Genomic DNA, 27,168 nt, shown 5'->3' with positions numbered 1-27,168 from the left:
AGAAAGTTCTTTTGAATAGGCCCTCCAGCTTGCATCACATGCATTTTTATTAAAAGGAATGAAACATAGGAATCTCTTCACAGCTTTTAAAATTTGTACATAAAATTGCACAGTCAATAAAGGAAAAAGCAGCATGTTCCAATTTTGTTGGATGCCAATGACTATCTTAAGGGCATTCATGAACTAGAGCAAAGGCAGCCCAACCCTTAGCTTCCATAATTGACATCTACCTTCTAGATGGCATGCGTCAGTGAGGAGGGGTGCTGACTCCGTGGATCACAGTTGAGCAGGGTGGCCTCGTGGTGACTTTTGGAAAAATTTACTCAGCACCTTTCCAATGACCAAATGAAGTTGGCTGCCCTCAACTCTCTTCTATTGTATACAACAATTATATTGAAAGGTGAACTTCCTAAGAAAGAAAAATCCAAGCAAAAACAATTCAAGTACAAAGAGAAGACGTAAAGCTCCACCCTGGCCAAATCTCCCAGTGATGTCACAAGACTTGGCTGAAATGTGACCTCTGCATGGGACTCAGGGCATCATTACAATGAACTAGCTGGGAGAAAAGGATTCTCTGCTTCATCACAGATTTGCAGAGCAAACGGAGAGGGGTTGATAAAACATTTTTCTCTTATAACTTTCTTTATGTACTCCTGTTTTTAAAAGTCCATACACTGGGTTCTATGCATGTTCCCTGTTTTGATAAAGGATGCTACATCTAAGATTTGCATTTTCATAATAATTCCCTTACTTCAGTTTGTCCTATATCTTCATTTCATGCCACAGGCTGTAAACTTATTTCAACCAAAATAGATGCAAATAACATTAAAAAAAACTCTCAACATTTTTTTTTTGCATTTTCTGTTTCATCATCCAAAAGGTCAGAATTTTACATGTGTTGTTCTTTCACTTCAGACACCAGTGATGCATCTACTACATTCCATTTTCTAGAATTAGCTACAATTTACATGAGATCTGTCACGTTGAAATGCAGGCTGGCCATGTTCTTTCCTTTGACTCAAATAACAGCAATTTGTTTCTCTTAATAAGCACATTTTCCCTTTTCAATATTTTCTTTTACCACACTGGAGGAAACACTGGTCAAAAGAATGTTTGAAAAGTGGGTTGAGGTTGCTGTGCCGAGACTGCTGCGTTAGAAAACAGTCTCCGCTTTCTCTGTCGCCTCTGGGGTTTCAGATCCCGAGTTCTCAGAAGGAAACAGTGGCACTCACAAAGATCTAGGACAGCAAGACCACAGTAATAATGCATGAATCTAAATGCTAAGCTGTCCAAACAAAGATCTGGTGATGAGTTGTTAAAGCAGATCCCGGCAGGATCCCAGCAAACAAGTGGCTTCCTTTTTTGCCACTTCAACCACAAACAGATCACAGTTCTGTTCATCAAGGTGCCCTTTAAGTGCCCATCCTAGTTCGCCAAAAATAAAAGGGTCTGTATGTCCTTTGATTCACTGGAAGAGGAAGAATTTGGTGAATGCACATCGCTAATATTAAACAGAAATACTGGGGAAGATAATGTTTTCAAGCAGCTGAACAAGGGACCTGAGGCATTGTCAAGGAATAAGTAACAGGGAAAAAGAGATCCTGGACACATCTCTTGGAGACCCTCTTAATTTCAGAACTCAATCTTCCTATCAGTGAAAATAAGAAGAATGGGTAAAAATGCTTTCTAACAAGCCTTTCCCAGAGCCATGATTATTATGCAAATTTCTTGAGGAATCTTTGTTTGAAAATACTTGTAGTTTTATTGCCAACAGGACTGCTTAAAAAATAAGTTCAATTGTTTTCTCATTTCCTTATACAGACACCTATAGAATTGCTGCTCAGAGCTTCCAGTCATCAGGAGATGGAAAAGGTTAATACCACAGGCTGATCAAATATTTGCCAAAGGCACATAAGTTTATTTTGTAAGCTTGCTTGATCATAGAAAAATGGATGGTATATGTTAAGTTTTAGCAAAACTGAAATTAGCTAATGGAGTTCCATTGCTATATGGAGGGCCCTGAATTTGGGAGACATTGAGACAACAGATTATCGATCCCCCCACCTTGATGATTTCTCTAATTCTATGATTCTTCCATTCTTGTCAACATGGACAAAATCAAAAAGTAGAAACTTGAAGAAAATAACACAGCAGAGAAGGGAATTAAGAAAGTCAGCTGGAATGGGCATTTAACCTAGCAGTGAAGACACTCATATCAGAGTACACGGGTTCAGTTCCCAGTTCTGGCTCCTGACTCCAGCTCTCTGCCACTACTGACCCTGGGTGGCTGCAGGCATGGCTCAAGGAGTTGGGTTCCTGCCACCCTCAAGTAATTTTTTTAAGTAATTATATTAAGTCACTCCTTTCTTCTAAAGGCTAGAATAATCTTTTTCTCAATTAGCATGTAATCATTTACTTTTTATAGAAGGTTCATTGTTAAAAGTGATTTTTCTCAGAGTTTTAATAAGCTCTGTTTGTGGTAGAATGAGAAAGCCATGCCAAGATGGCTGCTGGCAACAGGCTGTGATTGGATGGTTTCAGAAACCACATGACAACAGAGCCTGCCTGGCAACAGGGTGTGATTGGATGGCTTCGGAAATTGCCTGGCAACAGGGTGTGATTGGTTAGGGCATAGACCACCCCTTGACTGGATTGGCTGCCTTGGCTATATAAGCTGCTGTTGCAACTGAAATACACGAGTCTGCAGGCTGCTTGCCTCAGGCCTACTTACATCCGACTCCCCGGGGTCTGTGTGGTGACTCCGCGCCTCTTGCCCCCACCATGCTCTTCCTCTCAGGAACAAATCCAAAGCAACATCTATTGGACCTACTTTCTTTTGCAGACCAAAGGATGGATCAGAGAGAAAATTTAGCTCTTGGAATTTCACTGTTAATTGAACCTTGATGTTATAACCAATCATCACAAACAAGAAGGTACTCAGGCAAGATGCAGAGCTGAGTTCCATACAACCTGAGCTTTAAGATATAACTGTTACCTGCCAGAGGACTGTAGGCAATTCTCTGATCAAAGCATCTCCATGATGCTGGCCCACCCTATCTCATCCTCACCCACCTGAATAATTATAGGCACAAACCAAATTTGATTTGGCAATCAATGCTCTACAGCCCAGCTCCAGTTTATGCCTTTAGTCACATCTCTTCAATTCAGTTCAACTAAACAAATATTCATGAGTACCTTTTACATGCCAAGCCCTTTAATAGACATGGGGATACAAAGATAAGTAAAGCACTATCTCTGTACCTAAGATCCGCACTGCCTCTTCTGTAATGAGAGAGTCTGTTAACACAAATAAGCAGAGAAAACACTGTCTTGTTAGGTTGCTGAGAAGACTAAGAGAGATAATACATGTAAAAGGCTCAGCATCATTCTGGAAAGAGTGGCATCTGTCTATAATGATGTCCGCAGGTGCGGCAGGTATCTCATGAGTGGTTTTGACTTTCCTTCTTGAAGACACAGGGTTTTCAAAAAGTTCATGGAGAATGAGAACTATGGGGAAAACTACAGATAGATCTCAAATTTTTTTGCACACACAAAAAAAAACCACAAATCTTACTTTTTAAATTCTACTTTCCCATGACCTTTTGAAGTGATCCCATACATTGCCAAGTCATTCAGATACTTCTGAAAATTTCATGAAGAGACAGAGAAAAGGATTTAGAAACAACATGTAATAAAATTATCTGATAGAATTTGTTTCCTATGCACACTCCCTCTCTACATTCTGCCCCTAATCCCTTTGCTAATCTCTTCACCATCACCTCAAACAAAATCCACTGTGTAGCTCCCTACACAAGAAGAAGAAATGGCCTGTTGATGGGCCACAGGCCCTTAGAGATCACTTGAAGTCCTGTGTATTACATAAGCATGCCACATTTGCTGTTATTCTTGGAGGTGTGAAGTTTGATGGAAAAGCTTCTCTCTCTGAGGAAGCATTTCACCCACAGAAAGCAGATCTGTTGTACGCAAGAGCTGCTGTTATTGCCATTCTAACAAAATAAGCTTTTCTCCACACTTACAGACTCAAAAGGAATAAACTCCTGAAATTGTCACCAAAAATATGTCACTAAAAATCAACCAAATTCAGGGGCAGAGAAAGAGGTGGGCAATAAGGAACTCCCTTTCTTGGATTTTGACTCCTGAACTGAGCCTTGGACACTGCTTCCAAGATGGAACCTGCCCATAACTCTGCTCTCACTGTATCCTGAGCCTTCAAATACTGTCTGGGTGCATCCCATGGTCCTTAGATTTTACTCTACACCCCGTGATTTGCTGGTAGATCTGAGGAAACCACCTTGCTTAGATCAAAGAACTCCTAGCGGAACTCAATTATTTTCTCCTGTGGCTACCTGCTTTCTATCTCATCCCCTTCCATCTCATGGAACTGGGGTGTTACAGCAGCATGACACGAAATTCCCAGCAACATCTCCCCCCATCTCCATGGGTCCAGCTATGAAGCTCTTGATTCCATTCAGTGGAAAGAGGCTCAGTCATCATGAACAGCACCCTGTGTGTTACGGCTGTGTTTCTTGCTATTGTACTCAGTATAACTGCATTACTTCTTTGAGTATCAGATCCCTTAAACATTATACAACAGGACAATAAATAATGAGGTGTCACTATATAACAATTGAATGTGGCTGTTTTGATTGGCTTGTTCATGCTAGGACAGGCCACTTTGCTGTGACCCCGAATGATTCTCATTGCCAGGTGAGCTCTACCTCTTGACCCCTGGAGCACGGAAGGGAGAGCCACAAGTGGACCCCTGCCTGTAGACCTGAGGAGGGCTGCTGTATTCCACTGTATTCCACCATGGGAACACACATTCTTATTTGGAAGTCTCAGAAGGACAGACTGTGGTCAACACCACCCTTGGGAGGTTTTGCAAACATGGTCATCTTAAGGAAAAAGCTTGCTTTGTTCCAAAGCGCATGGGTTGAGGATCCAGCAGCCAGAACTTTCCAGAAGCTCTGCCCTCTCATCTACTGGAAAATTCTGCTAAAACCCAACAGTAAAGAACAATTCCTCAGCGTGTCTGGCAGCTCAGGGCTCCATGGCTGCTCCACACAGCTGCTGCACTTGGCACCCAAGCGGAGCTGGTTCCTCTTTTGCTGATACTATCAAGATGTTCCTTGTTTCTGATCATGAGTATTAATAATAATATTTACTGGAACAGGCCCTGCAGAGTGCCAAAAAGCAGAAAGTGCTTCAGAAGCAGTCTGCCACGAATCCAGGGCCAGACATGCCAGAGTGGGGCATCCAGTGTGGTTCCTGAGAGCAGTCAACCGGTACCATGTTGAGGCCCCACAGAAGGCATGCTCTCTGTCCACTAGTCCATGCGAGCACACCAGCTGTCAGTTGGAAGGAGCACCCAGGAATGCGTGGGGGTGTATACTAACAAAAATGGCCCAAACTACAAATTTGTGGCACCAAAATGCACCTCTCCCACAAGAAGGAATCTCACAGTGGCATTCGTTGTATTCATATGTCAATTCTCCTCACCTTCTTTTGGAAAATTACATACTTCTTTTTGGTTATTAGGTTCTTTTTAAAATAAAAGTTTATTTTAATTTTTAATTATTTGTAACAGATTCAATGTGCTTTGTAGATAGAATTCTCAGAACCTAATGATATTCCCTTCTTCCCTCCCTCCCCCATCTCCCTCTGACACTTTTCCTTCTCCTTTTTTTTAGTTTTTGAGAAAACATATCATAAATTTACATTACAATAAAAGACTAATACTTTGTCCAAATAAAAAGTTTGACAAGAAAAAAAGACCCTAATTTAGTGGGAATATAGATGGTGACTATAAACAATAATTGAATGAAAAATTATTTTCATCCATACACAGAAAATTTTAAAGTAATCACAGATTATTAAAACTATAGTAGAACATTCTTTTTCCTTTTATTTATTTATATTTATTTTAAGTAATTTTTATTTATTAGGTGAACAAAGTGTATGTATTTCATACATGCAGATTTAGCAGTACAACGGTACTCCCCACCCTACCTTCCCTCTCACCCATGTTCCCACCCTCCCTCTTCCTTCCTTTCTTATTCTTGTAATTTTTACAAGGAAATACTTTTGGTTTATTTTATAATTATAAGCTTAACCCTCCACTAAGTAAAGACAAAGATCATGTTTTCCCTGACCTGTGGTTACTAACAGAGTTTAAAAAACATGTAGTGTATGTGAGCAAATTGACATTTCCCAATTTGATGACTATGTACAGCCCATCTACTGTTGAGAAATAGTGTTGTTTTCTTTGTCTTACTATTTGTTGAATTCTTACTAATTGCTAAATTCTTACTATTAGATGAATTCTTTACTTAATAATACAACATTCGTAACTATTGGCTTCACAATGGTATAAAACAAAGCTTTACAAAACTATATTTGCAGTAATACTGATACAGACATTTCTTTCTCTGTTCTTTTTATGGTTGGTTTTCTAAATTTTTCTTTTTGAGGAATGAGCTCTACCTCATTTAATACAGCTGGACAGAACGGTTATGCAAGGCACCTTGCACTCTACTCAAGAAGTGGCAGCTGAGTCAGTACTGGTCATTGGACCAATCCCTCCCTCCTCCAGGTAGGAGTAAATGGGAGTAATGAAGAGGAGAAGCTGATGAATCCCAGCAGCAAAGCCTGACCATGCCCAAATGACTCCAACAACCACAATTATTTTAGAGTCCTCTGTTTTCTTTCTTTATCTAATTATTTATGTATCCTTGTTGCTTTGTTTTGCAATGTTTTGGAGTTTTTGCTTGATATATGACATCCTCAAGTTTATATACACGTGTGTGTGTGTGTGTCCTTAGTTTCACCAGAGTACATTTCTGCTGCTTATGACCAAAAGCTCTTAACTGATACAAAGAAGTGGTCTCCAAAACACTTGGAGGATACGTTTTCCCTACAGATCCTGCACGGTATTGATAAAACTAGGTTTGTACATAAAAGGCGCATGAAGGCGGGGTTGGTTGAGAACTGTGGAGCAGCAGCAGAGGCACGCGGTCACTCACGTTCAGAGACAACGTGTTGGAGATGGTGACTGATTTCACCAAAACTGCAAATGTCTTGCAGCTGCAGAGAAACCTCCAAGACTGCCTTTCCTTTAAACACATGCTAAATCAAAACAAAAATCAGGGACCAAAAATAAAGTCTGCAGTTTATTTGGAATACAGGGGAATTCCAATGCAGTACTTGAACTACTCTGGGTTAAGACCGCAGAAACAAGAACACTGGAGTATGATAGGATGAGTGGACACCCAGGGATGTGGCAGTTCTCCCACATGATCTGTCCATGCCCACTCTCCACACAATGTTGCTCCACAGTGATGGGGCTTTGACTGTGCACCACACAATTCCAAACAGCAGACCCTCATGCTAACCAAAGAGCTCCATAGAAAACTGATGGACTCCAGGTACTTAGACCATAAATGCTCCATAAGCAAAGAAGAGCTAGTGCAACAAAAACATTGCTAAGTGCAAATCTCCACGCTTCAAAGAACTTTGTTGCTTCATGTAAGGCAAAGGACGGTGGTGGGATTGGAGGTTTGCTTTATTAAAAATAAACATTTTAATTGCTGCCATTACTGCATAATCTTTCATATAAATTGCTTGGAAGAAATAAAATTTCTAGTCCAACATTTTCAGCTCATTGATAGTGTGGTCTAAATTTGTGGTATACTGGTCAGAACTCAACACATTCTAATTTATAGATAAGAGCAGTCAACAGCTGGCATGGGTGGTGTATTAGCTTGCTAAGTCCAACATAACAAAATACCAGGGATTACATGACTAAAGCAACAGAAAGTCATTGCAGTTTGGAAGCTGAGACTCTGCAAGGTGTTGGCCCATGTTTTCTCCTGAGTTCTCTCTGCTTAGTGCGGGGGGGTCACTGGCTCACAGGGTCCTTATATCATTCTCTCCCTGTGCCTGTGTGTCCTTGGTGTGCCTCTGTACACCCTGACCTCCTCTTTTTAAATGTTTTTAACATTTTAAGCAATTTTCAGTGTTAACATCTATGGTATTTATTACTCTGTTTTCAACTGGTCTATTATGATATTACTCATCCATTCCCCTACCTGTTGTATCTTTAGAGCATAACACTATTGACCTTTTGAGCATAACACTATTGAAAAATTTCTAATTAATTTTTGACATAGAACTCAATGTGTTTCAAGATAAGTGAATATCTTATGAAACCTTCCCATAATCTGTGCCATAAACTAGGTCCACATAACCTCCAAAAGTTCCCTCCTGCCCTATTACTTTTTTAAGATTCATTTATTTATTTACTTGAAAGTCAGAGTTACACAGAGGGAGAGAGAGGAAAAGAGAGGTCTTCCATCTTCACTCCCTAATTGGCCGCAACAGCCAGAGCTGTGCCGATCCAAGGCCAGGAGCCAGGAGCTTCTTCTGGGTCTCCCATGCAGGTGCAGGGGCCCAAGGTCTTGGGCCATCCTCCACTGCCTTCTCATGCTATAGCAGAGAACTGGACTGAAGGTGCAGCAGCCGGGTCTCAAACTGGCACCCATATGGGATGCTGGTGCTTCAGGCCAGGGCGTTAACTCACTGCACCACAGCACCGGCCCCACACCCTATTATTTGTTATTATTAGTTTTTTGATTAACATAAAATGCATCCTTTTACAAATTTTTGAGGTATACAATACAGAACCAATAACAATAGGCCTAATGTTGTATAGTAGAGCTCTGGGATTTATGGATCTTGAATAACTGAAACATTGGACCCTTTAACTAATATCTTCCCATGTCCTCTCCCTCCAGCCCTGGTAACCACTCGAGTCCTCTTCTGTGAGCTTAACTATTTTGGATCTATCACCCAGGTGGCATCACGTGGTATCAGTCCAGTGTCTGCCTTATTCCACTTAGCATAAAGTCCTCCAGATCCATCCATATTGTCCCAAACTGTAGAATTTCCTTCCTCAAGGACTGAAAAATATACCTATGTATGTGCATATCCCACTTGCTTCCCACCCCTCTGTTGGTGACCCCTGAGATTGCCCCCATTACTTGGGTATTGTGAATCACACTGCCCTGACTGGGCCAGGACAGACACCTCTTCAGGATCCCAGTTCCAATCCCTTTGGATCAATATTCACAGGTGGCATTGTCAGATCATATGGTAGTTCTGTTTTCAGCTTTTCGAGAAAACTTCATATTGTTTGCCATAGTGGCTGTATTCATTTATACTCCCTCTAAAGGCGGTACAGTGGTAAAGAGGTTCCCTTTCTCCACATCTTCAACAACAAATAAGGAGATTGAATCATTAATTATCAGCCTTCCAACAGGGTGGGCATTTAGCCTAGGGGCTAAGACACCAGCTAAGGGGCCCAGGCCCGTACTGGACCTGAGAAGGGTACCGCGCTCTGAGTCCTGCCTCCAGCTTCCTGCTAATGCAGGTCCTGGAGGCACTGGTGATGCTCAAGGAATTGGGTCCCTGCTGCCCACATGGGAGACCTGGACTGAGTCCTGGTTCCCAGCTGAGGCCCAAACAGTTGCTGGCATTTGGGGAGTAAACCAACTCTTTCTCTCACCCTCCATCCATCACAATAAATTAAACTAAAATTCTTAAAACCTTCCAACAAAGTAAATATCAGGACAAATGGGTTTGCTGGTGAATTCTACACTTAAAGAAGAATTAATGGCCGGCGCCATGGCTCAATAGGCTAATCCTCCACCTTGCAGCACCGGCACATCAGGTTCTAGTCCCGGTTGCCCCTCTTCCAGGCCAGCTCTCTGCTGTGGCCCAGGAGTGCAGTGGAGGATGGCCCAAGTCCTTGGGCCCTGCACCCCATGGGAGACCAGGAGAAGCACCTGGCTCCTGCCTTCGGATCAGCGCGGTGCGCCAGCCGCAGCACGCCGGCCATGGCGGCCATTGGAGGGTGAACCAACGGCAAAAGGAAGACCTTTCTCTCTGTCTCTCTCTCTCTCACTGTCCATTCTGCCTGTTAAAAAAAGAAGAAGAATTAATAACAATGCTTCCTAAACTCTCTAACAAAATAGAAGAAAGAAAACTTTCAAACTCTTTTTAAGAGGCCAGCATCACCCTGACACCAAAGGCAGACAAAGATACCACAAGAAATGAAAACTAGAGGCCAACACTTCCAGTGAACTTTGATGAAAAAATGCAAAACAAAATATTAACAAACCAAATTCAGCAGTGTATTAAAGAGATCAAATACCCTGACCAAGTGGGATTTATCCCTGGGATGCAAGGATGGTTCAACATATGCAGATGTATCACACAATGTATCACACAATGGAATGAAGGATGAAATCACACTACCATCTCAGTAGATGCAGGAAAAACATGTAACAAAATTCAGCACCCTCTTATGAAAAACAAAACAAAACTAACAAAAAAAAAAAAAAAGGTCGACAATCAGGCACATGAAGGAATTTATCTCAGTTCTGTAGAGGCCTTCTGTGAAAAAGCCTCCAGCTGCTATTACACTCAGTGATAAAACATGAGATCTTTTCTTCTAAGACCTGGGACTTAAAATACTCACTATTTCCACTTGTATTCATCATAGCAACAGAAGTTTTAGCCAGTTAGAACATCCAGGAGCAATTTCAACAGAAAAAAAGAAAAAGCGTTCAAATCAGAAAGGAAGTAAAATTATCTCTGCAAATGGCATGATCGTCAATTCAGAAAACCCCAAAACCTCTTCAAAACAGTTGTTAGGGATAATAGACGAATTCAGCAAAGTTGCAGGATATAAAGTCAGTGAGCAAAAATCAGTGACTTTCTATTCACTAACAATGAATTATGTAAATGTTTTAAAAATAGCTCATTTACAATAGCATCCAAAAGAATAAAATATTTAGAACAGACTTGACCGAGGAGGTAAAAGATTTATAAAATTAAAAATATAGAACATTAATGAAAGAAAGTAGATATAAATAAATAGAAATATATGTATGTTCATGGATTAAAAGACTTCATATTCTTAAATATCTATATCTCAAAGCAATCTACACATTCAATGGAATTCCTACCAAAATCTGCATGGTGGTGTTTACAGAAATAGAAAAAATGTGAAACCTCAAAAAATCACCAAAACAATTTTAAACAGGAAGAACAAAGCTGGCAGCATCACAATTAATGGTTTCAAAAATAGATTACAGTTCCAGTGATCCAAACAGTATGGTACCGACATAAAAACAGACATATCAATCGATGGGAAAGGATAGAGAGCTGATCTTTGACAGGAGTGCCAAGAATATCTGTCGGGGCAGGATTCAATAAATGATGCTGGGAAAGTTGGGTATATGTATGCTGAAGAATGCAGTTGGATCTCTCACACTGCTCACAACAATGAGCTCAAAACAGATTGAAATCTTACTTGGAAGACTTGAAACCATAACCTCCTAGAAGACAGCATAGGGGGAAAGCTTCTGGACACTGGCCTTTGCAAGTGTTTCTTAAATGTGACTCCAAAAGCATAGGCAACAAAAGCAAACACAGACAAGCGGGATTATATCAACCCCAAAAGCAAAAAGAAACGATCAACCTAATGAAAACACCATGTTCAGAGCAGGAGAAAATATTTGCAAGCCATGTATCTAACCAAGGGTTAATACCAGGTTACCTGAGGAATTCTCACCTCCTCACACAATCACATTAAATTAGGACCGGCCCTAATTGCTTACTTTTAACTCAATTATCGTCTTACTGCTCTCTCTTCATTTTCTGAGACACAGGGGTTAGGTGAGGCTTAATATGAATTTTAGGGGGATAAAATTCAGTTCAAAGTGTAGCATAGAACTATAAATTGAATGAATGTCACAATTTCCCCATGCAAGTTAATTGCTTCCTAAAGTAAGTCCCTCTGTTTTGATGTGTTATCACCTGTATTAATATCGTAGGGCCCCTCTAATGAAATGCCACATACTGGGTGCCTTAGAACAACAAATGGTCATTACCTCACAGTTCTAGAGGTCCAGAGGCCCAAAATCTAGACATCAGCCTCTGAAGCTGGGAAGGAGCCCATCCTAGACTCTGGAAACCTCAGAATGGCTGTCTTCTTCCTGTGTCTTTGCAAGCATCCTTTGTGTGTGTGTGTGTGTGTGTGCACACATGCGTGTGTACAAGTTTCCCTGTTGTAAACAGATACCAGGCAAACTGGATTAAGAACTGGACCTTCTACAGTAGGACTTAATCTTCAATAATTATACCTACAATGATCTTATTTCCAAAAAAAAAAAGAGGTCACATTCTATGAATGTGCATGAAGTATTACAAGGATTCAGCATCCTAGACAAAAATCAAAGATCTTGAAATTCAAATAAACATTTTCCTTCTCCTTACCCAATTTCACACACACAAAAGTTTCTAGGGCCAGTGCTGTGGCACAGCAGGTAACACCGACCCCTGCAGTGACAGCATTCCACATGGGCATCTGTTCAAGTCCCAGCTGTCCCCCTCTGATCCAGCTCCCTGCTGCTGTGCCTGGGAAAGCAGCAGAAAGATGGTCCAGGTCCTTGGGCCCCTGCACCCACATGGGAAACTTGGAGGAGGTTCCTGGCTCCTGGCTTTGGATCGGCCCAGCTCTGGCCACTGCAGCCATTTAGGGGGTGAACCAGCAGGTGGAAGATTCATGGGATTCCTGAATGGTGTCCCTACTGCAAACGCCCATGTGCTTTGCCATTGAAATGAGCAGGTTAATGGTTCACATGAAAAATTCTGTGGGTGTGTGGGAGACCCAGAATAAACTCCTGGCTCCTGACTTCAGCCTGGTCCAGCCCTGGCCATTGCAGCCATCTAGGGAATGGAAGATTTCTTTCTCTCTGCCTCTCCCTCTCTGTAACTCTGTAACTCTGCCTTTCAAAAAAAAAAAGAGAAGAGGAGAGGAGAGGAGAGGAGAGGAGAGGAGAGGAGAGGAGAGAAGAGAGAAGAGAGAAGAGAGAAGAGAGAAGAGAGAAGAGAGAAGAGAGAAGAGAGAAGAGAGAAGAGAGAAGAGAAGAGAAGAGAAGAGAAGAGAAGAGAAGAGAAGAGAAGAGAAGAGAAGAGGAGAGGAGAGGATTCCATTTGTGGCTCAATCTGAATTCATCATTCTAGTCAGTGAGTTCTATCATTCAGATATACATATAGATGTCCTTTCACTGTCCAAAGTGTTGCTAAGAGCTTACTTGCATCTCGGAAAAGGTTGAAATATTGAGATTCACTCATTCATTCGTTTGTTAACCAAACCTTTGCAGCTGCACACATTTTTCTTGGTGTTGTCCTAGACACTGGAGAGATTGCAGAGGAAAAAGCAGGTAAAATACAGTCTTCATGGAGCTTACATTCAGGTGATGAGACTCACAGCAAAACCAAAAAATTAATACTGACAAATGCCAGGTGATAAAAGCTATCATAAAGAAATACCAAGAGGGCACTGGCTAGAGGCAGAATTATAGCCAGGACAGTCAGGGAGGGAGTTGACAACTGGATAGGGATCTGCAGACCTGAGAAGAGAGACCCATATACATATTGCGGACAAACATTTTTTTAAAGGATTTTTGTTGTTCTCGTTTACGTATTTGATAGACAGAGTTACAGACAGAGAGAGGGAGAGACAGAGAAGTCTTCCGCCCGCTGGTTCACTCCCACAATGGCCGCAACAACTGGAGCAGGCTGATCCTCCAGGAGCTGTTTCCAGATCTACTACACGGGTGCAGGGGCCCAAGAACCTGGACCACCTTACACTGCTTTCCCAAGTGCACCAGCAGGGAGCTGGATGGGAAGAGGAGCAGCCGGGACATGAACTGGTGCCCATGTGGGATGCTGGCACTGCAGGTGGAGGCTTAGCCTATTATGCCACTGGCCCGAAGGACAAGCATCTTCTAACAAAGGAAGTACATAGGAGGTCCAAAGGTCCTGTGGCAGAGGGGGACAACCTGATCTGTTCAATGAACAGCAAGAGGACAGAGTGCCCAGAACTGAAGAAGCAAGGGAAGAAAAAGAAAAGAGGAAATTCTGAGTCTTGTCATCTGTCACTGATCAACCAGCTGGCTTCTGCCAAAGTCCAGAGAATCTTTGGTCATTGCAGAAATCAGATGAAATTCAAGTTGTTGTTTTATTTTTTCCCACGAGCCTAGAGCTCCGTGTATATAGACTCCTCTCTGTCTTGGTCTAAACACATTAAATTGTGTCCTCTAAACACATTTATGAGGTATTTAGGCCTCGTGATCTTAACCACTCTCCAAAAGGCAGAAGAAAAGGGGCTTGAATCAGTTCCTATTTGGACGGAGTTTCTTCTGTTTAGTGTGAGCAAGATGCAAATTGTATGATTTCTAGTAGTCATCAAAGGCTCTTTGTGGTGGCTCTTTATTCAGGAATTTATGTTATGTGACTTTGTATTTTTTTACAGATGTATTATATTTATTTAAAAAGAGTAACAGAGATGGGGGCACATAGAGAAACAGAGATCTTCCATTTCCTGGTTCACTCCCCAGATCTCTACTTCAGCTGGGACTGGGGCTGAGCCAGGCCAAAGCTGGAAGTGTGAAACTCTGTCAGGGTCTCCCACATGGGTGGCAGGAGCCTAAGTGCTTAGATCACCTTCCACTGCTTTCCCAAGTGCACTAGCAGCAAGCTGGATCACAAGCAGGTGCAGCTGGGACTCGAACCAGTGCTCTGATATGGGATACTGGCATCCCAAGCAGCAGCTTGTCCTGCCACACCAAAATATTGGCTTCTGTAATTATTTTTAATAAACTCATTAATAGACCAGCAGAGAGACAGACAGTGAGAGAGAGAGAGCCCCCAAATACTGGTTCACTCTCCAAATTCCCACCAGTGTGGGACACAGGTGTCTTAACTGCTGAGATAAACGCCCATTCCTGTACTTATTTACTATTCCCCTCCTCAGTCTTAGATTTTACCTTCTGGATTTAGTGTCTGAAGAAAGACCTGAGCTAAAAGAAAGTAAAAACAAAGAAAAAACTTAATCCTCCCAATAAAAAAAAAGAAAGTTGAAAACATACACTTTCTGACTTAGCAAAACAAAACAGGCAACCAGAGGTGATACTGCAGGACACAGATGCAGGGAAAGCATCTTTCAAACATCTACCTTGCGTGCGATTGTAACTTACCCACTTCATTTAGAAGTTAAAGGGACAGAGAAGAAAATATCCCGTATTGGATTCTCCAAATCAATTGTGCTTTAACTGAGGCTAATTTCAATAATTTGATGGGTTGAAAACCTCTGATTAATGACTGCTAAAGTATTTAACAATGGAATCAGAAAACCAAGCAAAATGACTTTGATCAATTGAACAATTTGTCTCTCAGTTTGTAGTCATCTGAAGAATTTGACCCTAGATATTTGTACTAAAATATGCTGAAGCCAAAAGTCAAAACATCATAATAATTCACAGAAAATTGTTTGATAGGTACAGCCAAAATTGACAGCACTATTTCCAGCTCAATCATACCACATAAATTCAGCCAAATCGAGTCCAATATTTTGAAATTAACTCCACTAATGGTCTTTCACTTTGCTTTATATTTGTTCCAATAGGACTATATGATGTGGGAATGCACACCAAGTGGAAGCTGGGGTCAGATGTTTAATCTGAGAGTGCTGGAATCCAAGCAGAGGTTGAATGTTATCATATTGGCCGGTGCCGCTGCTCAATAGGCTAATCCTCCACCTAGTGGTGCCGGCACCCCAGGTTCTAGTCCCGGTCGGGGCGACGGATTCTGTCCCGGTTGCCCCTCTTCCAGGCCAGCTCTCTGCTGTGGCCAGGGAGTGCAGTGGAGGATGGCCCAAGTGCTTGGGCCCTGCACCCCATGGGAGACCAGGAGAGGCACCTGGCTCCTGCCTTCGGATCAGCACGGTGCACTGGCCGTGGCGGCCATTGGAGGGTGGGCCAACGGCAAGGGAAGACCTTTCTCTCTGTCTCTCTCTCTCTCTCTCTCACTGTCCTCTCTGCCTGTCAGAAAAAAAAAAAAAAAAAAGAATGTTATCATATACAGCCCACAGATCTGAGTCAAGGGTAGAACCAGGCTGAACTACACATTGCAAAACAGACAGCAAGGTTGGGGCACAATGGTTAAAAATTACTCCCAAATAGCTGGCCTGATGAGTCATATGTAAGACACCAAAAATCTTTTTCTTAGTGAAGACTCAGTTGAGAAATTTGACTCAAGGGACAAATTGTTCAAATGATCTGATAATTCTTTATCAATTTGGTGAATGCAAGGGGAAGTATAACAAATACAACAAACCAATATATGCATAGAAAAGACCCAGATGGAGACACTGAACCACAGAAATCACGTAAATTTTAATAATTTTCTCACATAGGCCCTTGTTTGTGGCACCTAGTGTGTTAGAAATGTGTTTTGTCAAGGCATTTGCTGCACAGAGGGTGGGGGGAACAGGAAGCAATTAATTCAAGCACAAAAATTTGCAGAACTTACAAATATGTTTTGTAACATTCGCCCTCCAGGATCATGAGAACAGCAGAGTCATGAATGCCTGAGAAAGTGAACTGACCTCGCTTCCTTCCCCAAAGAAGAGAAATGCCAGATTACTCACATGTGCAGCCAGATATTCCGCCTCCCTTCCGCATGTATCGGCATTTCTGGTTCCTCCAGAACCCAGCCGTGAGTTCGCTGGTCACACAGTGCAGGGTAAAGGGTGAGGCATGCGCCGCCATTCTGAGCTAATAGTGGGAGGCAGGCCGAGAACCTTCACAGGCTAGGCTGCAGACCCGTTAACAACCAACATGCCAAGTCTTGGTAGACTGCATGATCAGATGAACAAAGAAGAGCTGTCGAGAAATCAAAAAGTGACAGCCATCAATGCTCCGCGAGTCTTTTCTCCTACCAGGGGTGCCCTCAGAGATGGGTGGAAAGCTGTGCACGATGCTACTCCCGCATTGACAAGGCCACGAAGTGTGGTCTGCTCTGCCTTCTCCGTGGTTGTCATCATGACTGCAAGTTCACAGACTCAAAAAGCATGAATCAAGTCAACTATGCAGAATTGCAATTGAACCTCAGGCAATGAACCAGTCACACTTTTGGAAAAAGGGAAAATAGTACCCATACTGACTATGAGATAAGTCACAGAGTACACACAGCCACACTAGAAAAAAAAGACCTTATTTCTCTCTAATCAGAGAAAGAAAAAGTGAAGGAATTGTAGAAGCAGAACAGCCCCCACTACCCCTTGGAAGTGCCCTCTCGATTGCATCTCACCTGGTTCTAAACACTGTGTGGGGTTCTGACTGAGACGCAGGGAGAGATGAGCTGCAAGGGGGAGAGGAAGCAACGAGGGGGTGGAAAGAACTGTGGCCGTGGTGATTCCAGCCAGTGTTCGGGGAGCACAATCTAAAGTGCTCAGAAAGGACAACTGCTTGATTCTTTCTCCTCACCGTTCCACATGGTTGCTCTCTCAAAATTATGACAAGGGCCCAGAGAAGAGCAACTGCTTGTGGCCTTTCTAAAATCCATTTCTCCAGTCCACTTTCTCTAGAGCTCCTGCTACTTGGGTGAAGCCCAAAACAGGGATGGAAAGAATGGGTGAGCCAGACCTGCAGGACCAAGTCATTCCATAGCCCTGGCCACCTTGAGGGGGCACGGCTTATCTAGGGCACAGCAAGACTTCTCTTAGGACTCCCTCTGAGAATCTTAGGCGAGAACCTAAAGCCAAGACCAGCACTGGGACACAGTGATTAAGCTGCCACTTGCAAAGATGGCATCCCTTATCAGACCGCAGTTTGGGTCTGACTGCTCCACTTTGAATACAGCTTCCTGCTAATGCACTTGAGAAGGTTCTTGTCACCAAGGAGAAGGACTAGGATAGAGTTCCTAGCTCCTGGCACCAGTTCTTGGGAGGGAACAAACAGATGGATGAGATCTCTCTCCCTCTCTCTCTCTCTCCCTCTCCCTCCCTCTCCCTCCCTCTCCCTTTCCCTCCCTCTCCCTCCCTCTCCCTCCCTCTCCCTTCCCTTCTCCCTCCCTCTCTCTCCCTCTCTCTCTCCCTCTCCCTCCCTCCCTCTCCCTCCCTGTCCTTCCCTGTCCTTCCCTCTCCCTCCCTCTCCCTCCCTCTCCCTCCCTCTCCCTCCCTTTCTCTCCCTCTCCCTCCCTCTCTCTCCTCTCCCTCCCTTTCCCTCCCTCTCTCTCCTCTCCCTCCCTTTCCCTCCCTCTCTCTCCCTCTATCTCTCTCCCTCCCTCTCCCTCCCTCTCCTCTCTCTCCCTCTCTCTATCTCCTTCCCTCTCCCTCCCTCTCCCTCCCTCTCTCTCCCTCTCTCTCCCTCTCTCTCCCTCTCTCTCCCTCTCTCTCCCTCTCTCTCCCCCTCTCTCCCTCTCTCTCCCCCTCTCTCCCTCTCTCTCCCCCTCTCTCCCCCTCTCTCCGGCATTCTGCCTTTCAAACAAACAAACCTAAAGAAATAAAAGAACTTAGAGGCATGTTGGGACTATGAGAACCCACGTCCCTAATGGCCAGGTCACTTGACTCCTGCTTCTAGTAACAGGGTAATAACAATTCCAAGAACCGTCAAGGCTTGTTTTCTCAAAACATCAAACTCAGTTCAGTTTCCGGTAATCCACATGCCTTGGTCCTGACGTGTAAATCTGACCCACCTTCCTCCCTCAGTCGGATATTCTCTATTGAAGCTAACTGTCCCCACCAATTCTGAAGTTTCCATGTACAGCATGCTTTTCAGAACCCTCCTTCATTTGGACAGTATCTCCGTCTCAAGGCAGACCCTCGTTTGTCCACATCTCTCTTAAAATAGTTTTTGTTAGACTAACACACATTGCAGTGACTCACAGAAGTCCTGTTTGCAGCATTCATCTGGGACAGTCCCTGCTTGGTGTTAGTACACATCCATCAGGCATGGCCCATGACCCAGACAAGTCCAGGCAACAGACTGTGATGACTGGACTGCCCTGCAGAAAATGTAATGCACAGCACTGAGGTCAGCTCTGTGGTGCAGTAGGTTAATCCTCTGCCTGCAGCACCAGCATCCCATATGGACCCTGGTTTCAGTACCAGCTGCCCTTCTTCTGATCTAGCTCCCTGCTAATGGCCTGGGAAAGCAGTGGGGGATGGCCCAAGTGCTCCCTGCACCCACGTGGGAGAGCTGGAAAAAGTTCTTGGCCCAGGTCCAGCCTTTATGGCCATCTGGGGAGTGAAGACCTCTCTCTCTCTGTACCTCCTTCTCTCTTTCTATAATTCTGCCTCTCAAATAAATAAATAAACCTTTAAAAAATGAAAAAGCATGGCCCTGACTTCCAAAGAAAAGAGGATGGAGAAACAGAAGGAGGAAGAAAGAAGGATGAGGGAGAAGGGAGGGAGGAAAAGAAGAGATGCAAAGGAAATATGAGTGGATACCTGGGGACTTTCCTCTGTAAGAAACATTTTGTATTTGTGAATCCCCACTCCTCCCTCTGATGGCATTCCCCTGCCCATGCATAAGCAAGAGTGTGGGAACACACATCCTCCCCTCATCTAAACCCTTATCCCTTTCTACTTACTCCTCTTATCATCCTGTCTTACACAAGCGTACAGATTCTGACTTCCCAGTCTCCATCTCTCCAAATCTCTTCCCCAGCTTTCAAAAATCCAGTTGAGCTATTTTAGATCTCTGATTCAGTTTGACATCAGGGCAACATTCAACACTAATGATCCACCTCTTATGAAAATTGCCCTCATCCTTGCCTTCTGTGATGCTAACATTTTGCAGTTCATCTCCCTCTGTCCCTGGCTCTTCTCTTCTCCATTTTGTGCAGGCTCCCTTTAGCCACATCTCTCTCAGCTTCCCTTAGACTCCAATCCTCAGCTCCCTTTGTTTACTCTATATCTGCTTCCATGGAGACTGCCATCACATCTGTGGCTTTAATTTCAATTTAATTGACCACTTTCATGTCTTGATCCTAAATCTGAATTTCCAGCTAGTCCATGAAAGGAAAGAACTTGAAGGCTATTCACATACTGTATCAAACTTGAATGTCACCTACTATAAACAAAGGCCCAAATTAAATTCAAGATTGAAGTCAACAATTGAAGGAAGGCCGGTGCAGAGGGTTTACTGACTTATGTCAATTAGCTTGTAGATCCAAATGGACAAGTGTCAAAGAACAGATTTGGGGACACATCCAGAAAGAGAACAGAAATCAAAGCCACAGAATCCAGAATGATAGGAAGGATATCAGTTATTATAGATATCAGGTATAAACATGAACTGCAGTAGTAACTTCAGGACTAGTCCAATAGCATGGCTGAAAATGCTGATGCAACATTTCTTTATTCCTACCTTAGCCCAGGGAAATTCAAGGGGCGTGCTGATGGAGCAAGACAGCAGAGACTCACGGATTCCATAGCCACAGATAAGAGGCCAAGGAGTCAGACATTTGGGCAGTCATTAACATTCTGTTGCCATGAAGTTCTAAGCATAGAATTTTACATTTGTCCTTGTTAAATTTTATCTCGTTGTTTTCTGCCTAGTGTTCCAGATGTCAAAATTATTTTGAATTGCAATTCGTGCATCTGTCATATTAGCAATTCTTGTTGCTAAGCTTGTATCATTTGCAAATTTTATGTGGCCTACTATATCCCTAGCCAAGCAATTGATAAAATGTTGAAGTCAGCCAAGCACTGAGCCACATGACATTTCTCTTCAGCATTTTCTCCCGTTGACATCAACCTACTAATCAACACGTTTTTGGAAGTTAGTTTTCAACCTGCCACAGCGTCACCTGATTGGCTCAACATCCAGCTAATATTTCATTATTCTGTCTACCAGGCTATAATTTGATTTTGGAAAATGCTCTTTTGAAATCCAAGCAGGCTTTTCTTAAGAGTTCCCCTAGTTTTTCCTGCTCCACCAACCTAGGAGTGTAATAAAAAAAAGAGGATGATTATGAGTTTGGCATGACTTTTCCTAATGAGTCACTGCTTCCTCTTCTTTCTGCCACAAGCCATCTGTTTAATATTCTATTTTAGAAGCTCTCTCTGGAATGAACTCTGATTTGCCAGTGTGTAGTTTGCAGAAATCCTCTTCAAAGTTGGAAGAGAATTTGTCCACCACCAATCTCCTGGACCTGCTTTCATTCTCCAGGGTCAGATGGTTCAAAGATTCCTGAAAGGGACTCACAGCTCACATGCAGGTTTGTTCCCTGCAGTCCTTGTAAAATGAAGTCCTTTGAAATTCCCAAGTGCTCTAATATTTCCACTGCAATCTTCATCTTGTCTTCCCAGCTAATGATGAAACTATAGAACAAACCAGGTCTAATTACCATTCTTGTTGTACTCAAAAGACTCTTGCTTGCTTGCCATCAGAATCTCATCATCTGCCCCAAGCAACTAGACTTTGTCCAACCTATTTGTTCAAGACAACACATATATACCCTGTACCCTTATTCATTTACACTGATCTTAGGTAATTCTGAACTTTGATCTCCTGAAAGCTGTGGTCGCTCCATCCACCCCTCATGCACGCTCTTAGGAATTTCATCCCAAGGCTTCCTATGAAGTCACCCGGATCTATGGTTCTATGGAGCCATCCTGATTCAGAGACTTCAATTCTTCTGACTGCTTCAAATCCCTCCTTAGAGACCTCTTCCTCCAATCGAAAGGGAGCCAGGAGCCAGGAGCCGCCTCTGGGTCTCCCATGCGCATGCAGGGGCCTAAGCACTTGGACCATCTTCCACTGCTTTCCCAGGCCATAGTGCAGAGCTGGAGTAGAGCAGCCAGGATCTGAACAGGTGCCCACATGGGATGCCAGCACCGCAGGTGGAGGCCTAACCCACTATGCCACAGCACCGGCCCCACTCTTGGTCTTTTTAAGCCCCCTTGTGTCTCCTTCCTTCCAAAGACAGTTCCAGACAAGCCAGGAATCCGCTGAGCTATTTTTCCTGCTGTGTGACAAGGTCAAAAGCAGTCTCATGCCATGTCCAGGCTGTAGAAAGGAACATCTATTTCAACTCAAGCCCCCATGGTCTCTCCTCAACTCCCTTCTAAATCTTACTCCAAAACCAATCTCCAAAATGGGAACTTGCAGGATTGTTGCCTAGTTCCTAACCATTATCTTTACAGGTGGCTCTGCTCATGATAAATCATTAGCCTAAGGCAAGAACACTGTTCCTGAAAAAGCAGAAATAACTCCAGCCTAGTGTGTATTTTTTTTTTTAAATAAGAGCTCTGCTTGCTTGTTCTGACTCAAACTAGATGCTGGCTCACTTGTGTGTTTTGCTTTCGAGAACAGGGACTCTTGACAGTCTCTTTCTCTTTTTCCAGCTTGCATCTCCATAAACGCACACACACACATTCTTCTCATCTATGTGTTTAACACCTTTGTGGCTCCTAAAATAAGCTACAGAATATTCTCCTGCTTAAACATTTCATTCTAGCTTCATAAACCCACCAAGGACGTCTTGTGTAATTGAATACTTAAGGCACAGCCCTCTTTCAGTTTGATTTATTGCTCTTTGTCAATACTATCCCTTATGGCAAGTTCGAGTCAGATTGGGAGAGCTGAGAGGATATATTTTCCAGAATGTTCTTTCCTAACCAAGGCCATTCTCCTCTGAAAACCCTTTTGATTCTGACTGCAAGTAAAATGCTTTGTACTTATTCCCTACAGATCACCCTACTGAAGATGGAAAAACTGAAAGTATTCCAGCTGACCTATCCACTGGGTTTCTACCAGAGCTCTCCTGGCCTGCCCTGTGGGTGGTGGATTTGCCAGCCACCCACATCCATATAGTCTCAGGCGCCAATTCCTCAAGCACTTCGGGAATGGGCATTTGCCCTGGCAGTTATGCCTGTCACCTCCCACATTTGGGGTGCCTCTGGCTCCTGACTCCAGCTTCCTGCCAATGCACACCCTGGGAGGCACCAATAGTGGCTCAAACAATTGAGTTCCTGCTACCCATCTGGGAGATCCAGGCTGTGTTCCTAGCTTCTGGCACCAGCCAGGCACATTCAACCATTGCAGGTGCTTGGGGAATAAGCTAGGAGCTGGGCTCTCGTCTCTGTCTCTGTCTCTCCCCCCCCAACCCCCGCAACCCTGTTTTCATTCTTTTTCTCAAATTAATAAAAACAAATAAATAAATCACTTCATATACACACACACAAGGATACTGCAAAATAATTAGTGCAGAAATTGAACAACAAGAAAACTTTATTTTGGTGCACATAGCTTCAAAATTTGGGCGTGATTTTTCAGAACACACATTTTTTATGAACTTTCTGAAGATCCTTCTATGTACAAATTTCAAAATTTTCTACACCAAGATAAACTTATCTTTTAATTCTGCTTTCTGTAAACTTTTTGATTTATATTTAAAATATATATTTTATGTATATATAAAGTATAAATATAGATTTTGATACAACTGTAGTTATTGATCCTTGGTGAAAAGATTTTTCTCTGTCAATATCTTAGGAAAATTATCAATTAATCTGGAAGATTAAAATAAGTCTGATATTCTGTCAGACTTTACTCCAAAAATTATATATAAGCTCTGATAGAAAGCTTGCTAGGAACTTCAAATTGGCAGATGCCACCAGCAGAGAAAGATCAGTACTACACTGTTGAAATCTTTATTTAATATATACTAAACTGACCTTCAGTATATAAAGAGAATTGAAAATGAATCTTGATGTGAATGGAAGGGGAGAGGGAGTGGGAAAGGGGAGGGTTGCGGGTGGGAGGGAAGTTATGGGGGTGAAAGCCGTTGTAATCCATAAGCTGTACTTTGGAAATTTATATTCATTAAATAAAAGTTAAAAAAATAAAATAAAAGCTCCACTTTTCATTGGATTGGCATCTATCTAAAGGACATGGGTGGTAGGACTGGGAGTGGGAGACCCGGAGTGTCCAGGTCAGAGACCAGGGAATTCACACAAGTCAGGGTACGAAGTCCTGGGAATTGGGTGCACTCCTCAGAGCCCCCTTACAAGGATGGTTTGCGGAGCACAGTCAGGGCTGGAGGAGAATTGATGAAAACACCAGCAGTGTGGGAGAGGCCTCCGCACAGTCTGCCCTCCACAGCAGAGACAGGAAGAAAGCCAGGAGCAGAGCTACGTGGGCATCATAACGTGGAATATTGAGTTTACAGACAGGGTCCCTGCAGCTGCCCCACTACTGCACTTTTAATAAAGGGCATACTAACCCAGCACAAGTCAAGCTCTCAATGGGTCAGCTTGGGCAAGTTTGGGCCTGCTATTGCAGGTTATTACACCTGGAATGGGTGCAGCTGGGGCAGGGGCTGATGGATGATTCTGACACCACACATTCAGTCCAGTCCAGATTTCCAGGTTTTGTACAAATAAGAATTCTTGAGACTGCATTTTTTCAGAACTATCTTCAAAGTCAATAATAATAATAAAATTTTAAATGGCATTTAGCTTTTTGACTTGGAATAAATTCATTTCCATGCTTTCTTTACCCAGTGATCATGCTGATAATTCTGCTTACCCAAGCGTTACTATTTTCTTTTCAGTAAGCATACTTGAAATTTTTAAGTAATAAATAAATACACTTAAATCTTTCAATTCTACTTTCTTCCAAAAGTTTTGCACAGAATTAGCACAATTCAGTTTCCTGTGTTTCCCTGCATTGACAGTGGAGATAACTCTCAAACATGTGACATTTGTGAATTATCTGCTGGCCCATGACATAGATCAGGTGTTGAGTGACACACATACAACTGCAGACACTGTTCCTCCCTGACACATGAAATATCCCCTGTTCATCTTTCCCCAGTCTCCCAATCAGAAGGTGTTTCCAAAGGCTTTACTCCAAAGAAAACATCGTTAATCCTTAGGAAATGTGGATTTCAGCTGCCTTTGAATTGGATTTTCCCCACTGCTATAAAAATGAATTTTTAAGAGTCTCCAACAGAGAAGCCACATACCTGGTCAGCACCACACCTGGGCAGCTCCGCAGCAATGGTTTGACCACAGATCTCTGCTCTGCAGTTACTCTCTGCAGGTGTTTGGAGCGACTCCCCTGGCTCTCATCTTCATATCTTCCTCTATTTCAGTTTGTATTAGACTCTTTATGGATCTATCTTGTATCTTGATGTCTTCCGGGGTTTTTTGCCAAGTTCTTCCCCAGGTTGCACTGAATGTAACTCTCCATCAGTGTGGAAGGCAGAGCTGGGTTGCTTTCATTCATCTTCGGTTGGTCTTCGATTGACCTACTGCCTTCTGCTCATGATTGCCCCCAACCTGGAGACCTGACCTACACTGATCCGCCAGCAGTTTCCTCTCTTAAACCCTCAAATCGAAAGCCAGCTTCACCACCACAGATGTGTGCTCATCCCACCTTGTCTGTGGCTCCAAGTCATGCCTGCCCCTAGAAAAGGCCTTCATTTCCACCAGCCGCACGAGGCCACGTGGCAATCCCAGCCGCCCCGCAGCCACTTCCCTCCTTCCCTGAAGTGGGCCTCCAAGCAGCCGGCTTCTCCCTGCTCATCCATTGCTTCACCGGGCCGGCTACTTCAATCTGCCCACCAGCCTTCTCGGTTGGAGGGCAATACATGCTGGCTAGAATTTTATGGTCTAAATTCAACATAGTTAAAGGACTTGTAGTTTTTTTTTTTTTTTCCCAAAATAAAGCAGGCAGCACTCATTTTACTACTGATTTTGCTGTTTCCCCCTCTTCCCCAGCTTCATTAAAAGCCCTTGACAAAGGCCAGTTGAGCGCCCCGGCACCTGCAGGGAGCCAGCTGGTCTAGGAGCAGGCAGTTTTCACCAGCTCTCAAGCACCCAGGTGCTTTCAGATAATTCCCAGCACACCTCTCATTTAAGGAACCCCAGAGCCTTGCTTAAGCTCTGTAGCCCATTTTCCAATCTTTAGTCTTCATCTTTATTTCCAGGTGGTTTTGACATCCATTTTTCCTCCTTTTTTTTTTTTTTCCAGGCAGAGTGGACAGTGAGGGAGAGAGAGAAAGGTCTTCCTTTGCCATTGGTTCACCCTCCAATGGCCGCCACGGCTGCCATGCTGTGGCCGGCGAACTGCGCTGATCCGAAGGCAGGAGCCAGGTGCTTCTCCTGGTCTCCCATGCAGGCGCAGGGCCCAAGCACTTGGGCCATCCTCCACTGCACTCCCAGGCCAGAGCAAAGAGCTGGCCTGGAAGAGGGGCAACCAGGACAGAATCCGGTGTCCCGACCGGAACTAGAACCCGGTGTGCTGGCGCCGCAAGGCGGAGGATTAGCCTAGTGAGCCGCGGCACCGGCCTTTCCTCCTTCTTAATTATTTTAAAAAATTTTTATTTGAAAGAGCAAGAGAGAGAGTGAGAGAGAAATATATCTACCATTTGCTGGTCCACTCCCCAATGCTTGCAGGAACTCCATTCAGACCTCCCACATGGATGTGAGCTATCAGTCACTGCCTTCCCATGCACATTAGCAGGAAGCTAGATCAGAAGCAGAGGGGCCCAGACTCAGACCAGGCACTGTGATATGGGGCACGAGTGTCCCATGCAGTGGCTTAACCTGCTGCACCACAACGTCAGCCCCTCAGTTGCTGTGAGCTTTCTTATGCTCTCTGCTTTTCTGCTTTTTGATATCTATCTACAGGTAATACCTCAATGAGTGATCTTAGAGGATAATGCACATCTGAACCCTCACAGGAAATAAAGTTTGGTTCACAATTTGGTTATTGATGCAATTAGATTTACCTGCTTTTTAAAAAGAAGGTAAATACACACACAGAGAGAGAGAGAGAGAGAGAGAGAGAGAGAGACTTCCATCTGTTAGTTCACTCTCCAAATGACCACAGTGGCCCAGTCTGGGCCAGACCAAGGCCAGAACTCCATCCAGGTCTCCCATATGGGTGGCGGGGCCCAAGTAGTTGGGCCATGACCCGCTGCTTTCCCAGGCAAATTAGCACTGATCTGGATCATATGTGCAGCAGCTGGGACGTGAACCAGCTCTCCCATGGGATGCCAGTGGTGCAGGCTTCGCCTTGTTACTGGTGCAGGTTTCTAGGGCCACATTAATGGGTAGTTTCTCTGCCTCAGCTTTTTAATCCATAAAGTGGGATTATAATGGTACCTACCTCAGTTATAGCTTTGGAGAATATTAAATTAATTACTACATATAAGACACAAGGCATGGACATGTTTATTAATGTTAGCTATCACTCTTATTTTCAATATCTCATAACT

General features: G+C 43.5%; 1 long non-coding RNA gene across 2 annotated transcripts; it reads right to left on the bottom strand.

Annotated features, from left to right (window-relative positions):
* LOC149127257 (uncharacterized) lies at positions 1–25,468 on the bottom strand. 2 transcript variants are annotated; one of them, XR_016231862.1, is made up of 3 exons: positions 24,910–25,468; positions 16,580–16,814; positions 1–409 (listed from the first exon to the last, which is right to left on the bottom strand). It is a non-coding gene; the product is annotated as an uncharacterized LOC149127257 (long non-coding RNA). The 2 variants fall into 2 exon arrangements; XR_016231863.1 differs by lacking the exon at positions 1–409 and adding an exon at positions 425–1,238.
* Between the last annotated feature and the right edge of the window lie 1,700 nt (positions 25,469–27,168).

This window comes from Oryctolagus cuniculus, chromosome 3 (genome assembly GCF_051225735.1).
Source record: "Oryctolagus cuniculus isolate XC-2025 breed Fujian yellow rabbit chromosome 3, ASM5122573v1, whole genome shotgun sequence".
In the NCBI taxonomy this organism is placed as follows: Eukaryota; Metazoa; Chordata; class Mammalia; order Lagomorpha; family Leporidae; genus Oryctolagus; species Oryctolagus cuniculus.
The sequence above is the reverse complement of the archived record's forward strand: the minus strand, read 5'-3'. Positions and strand labels throughout refer to the sequence as shown.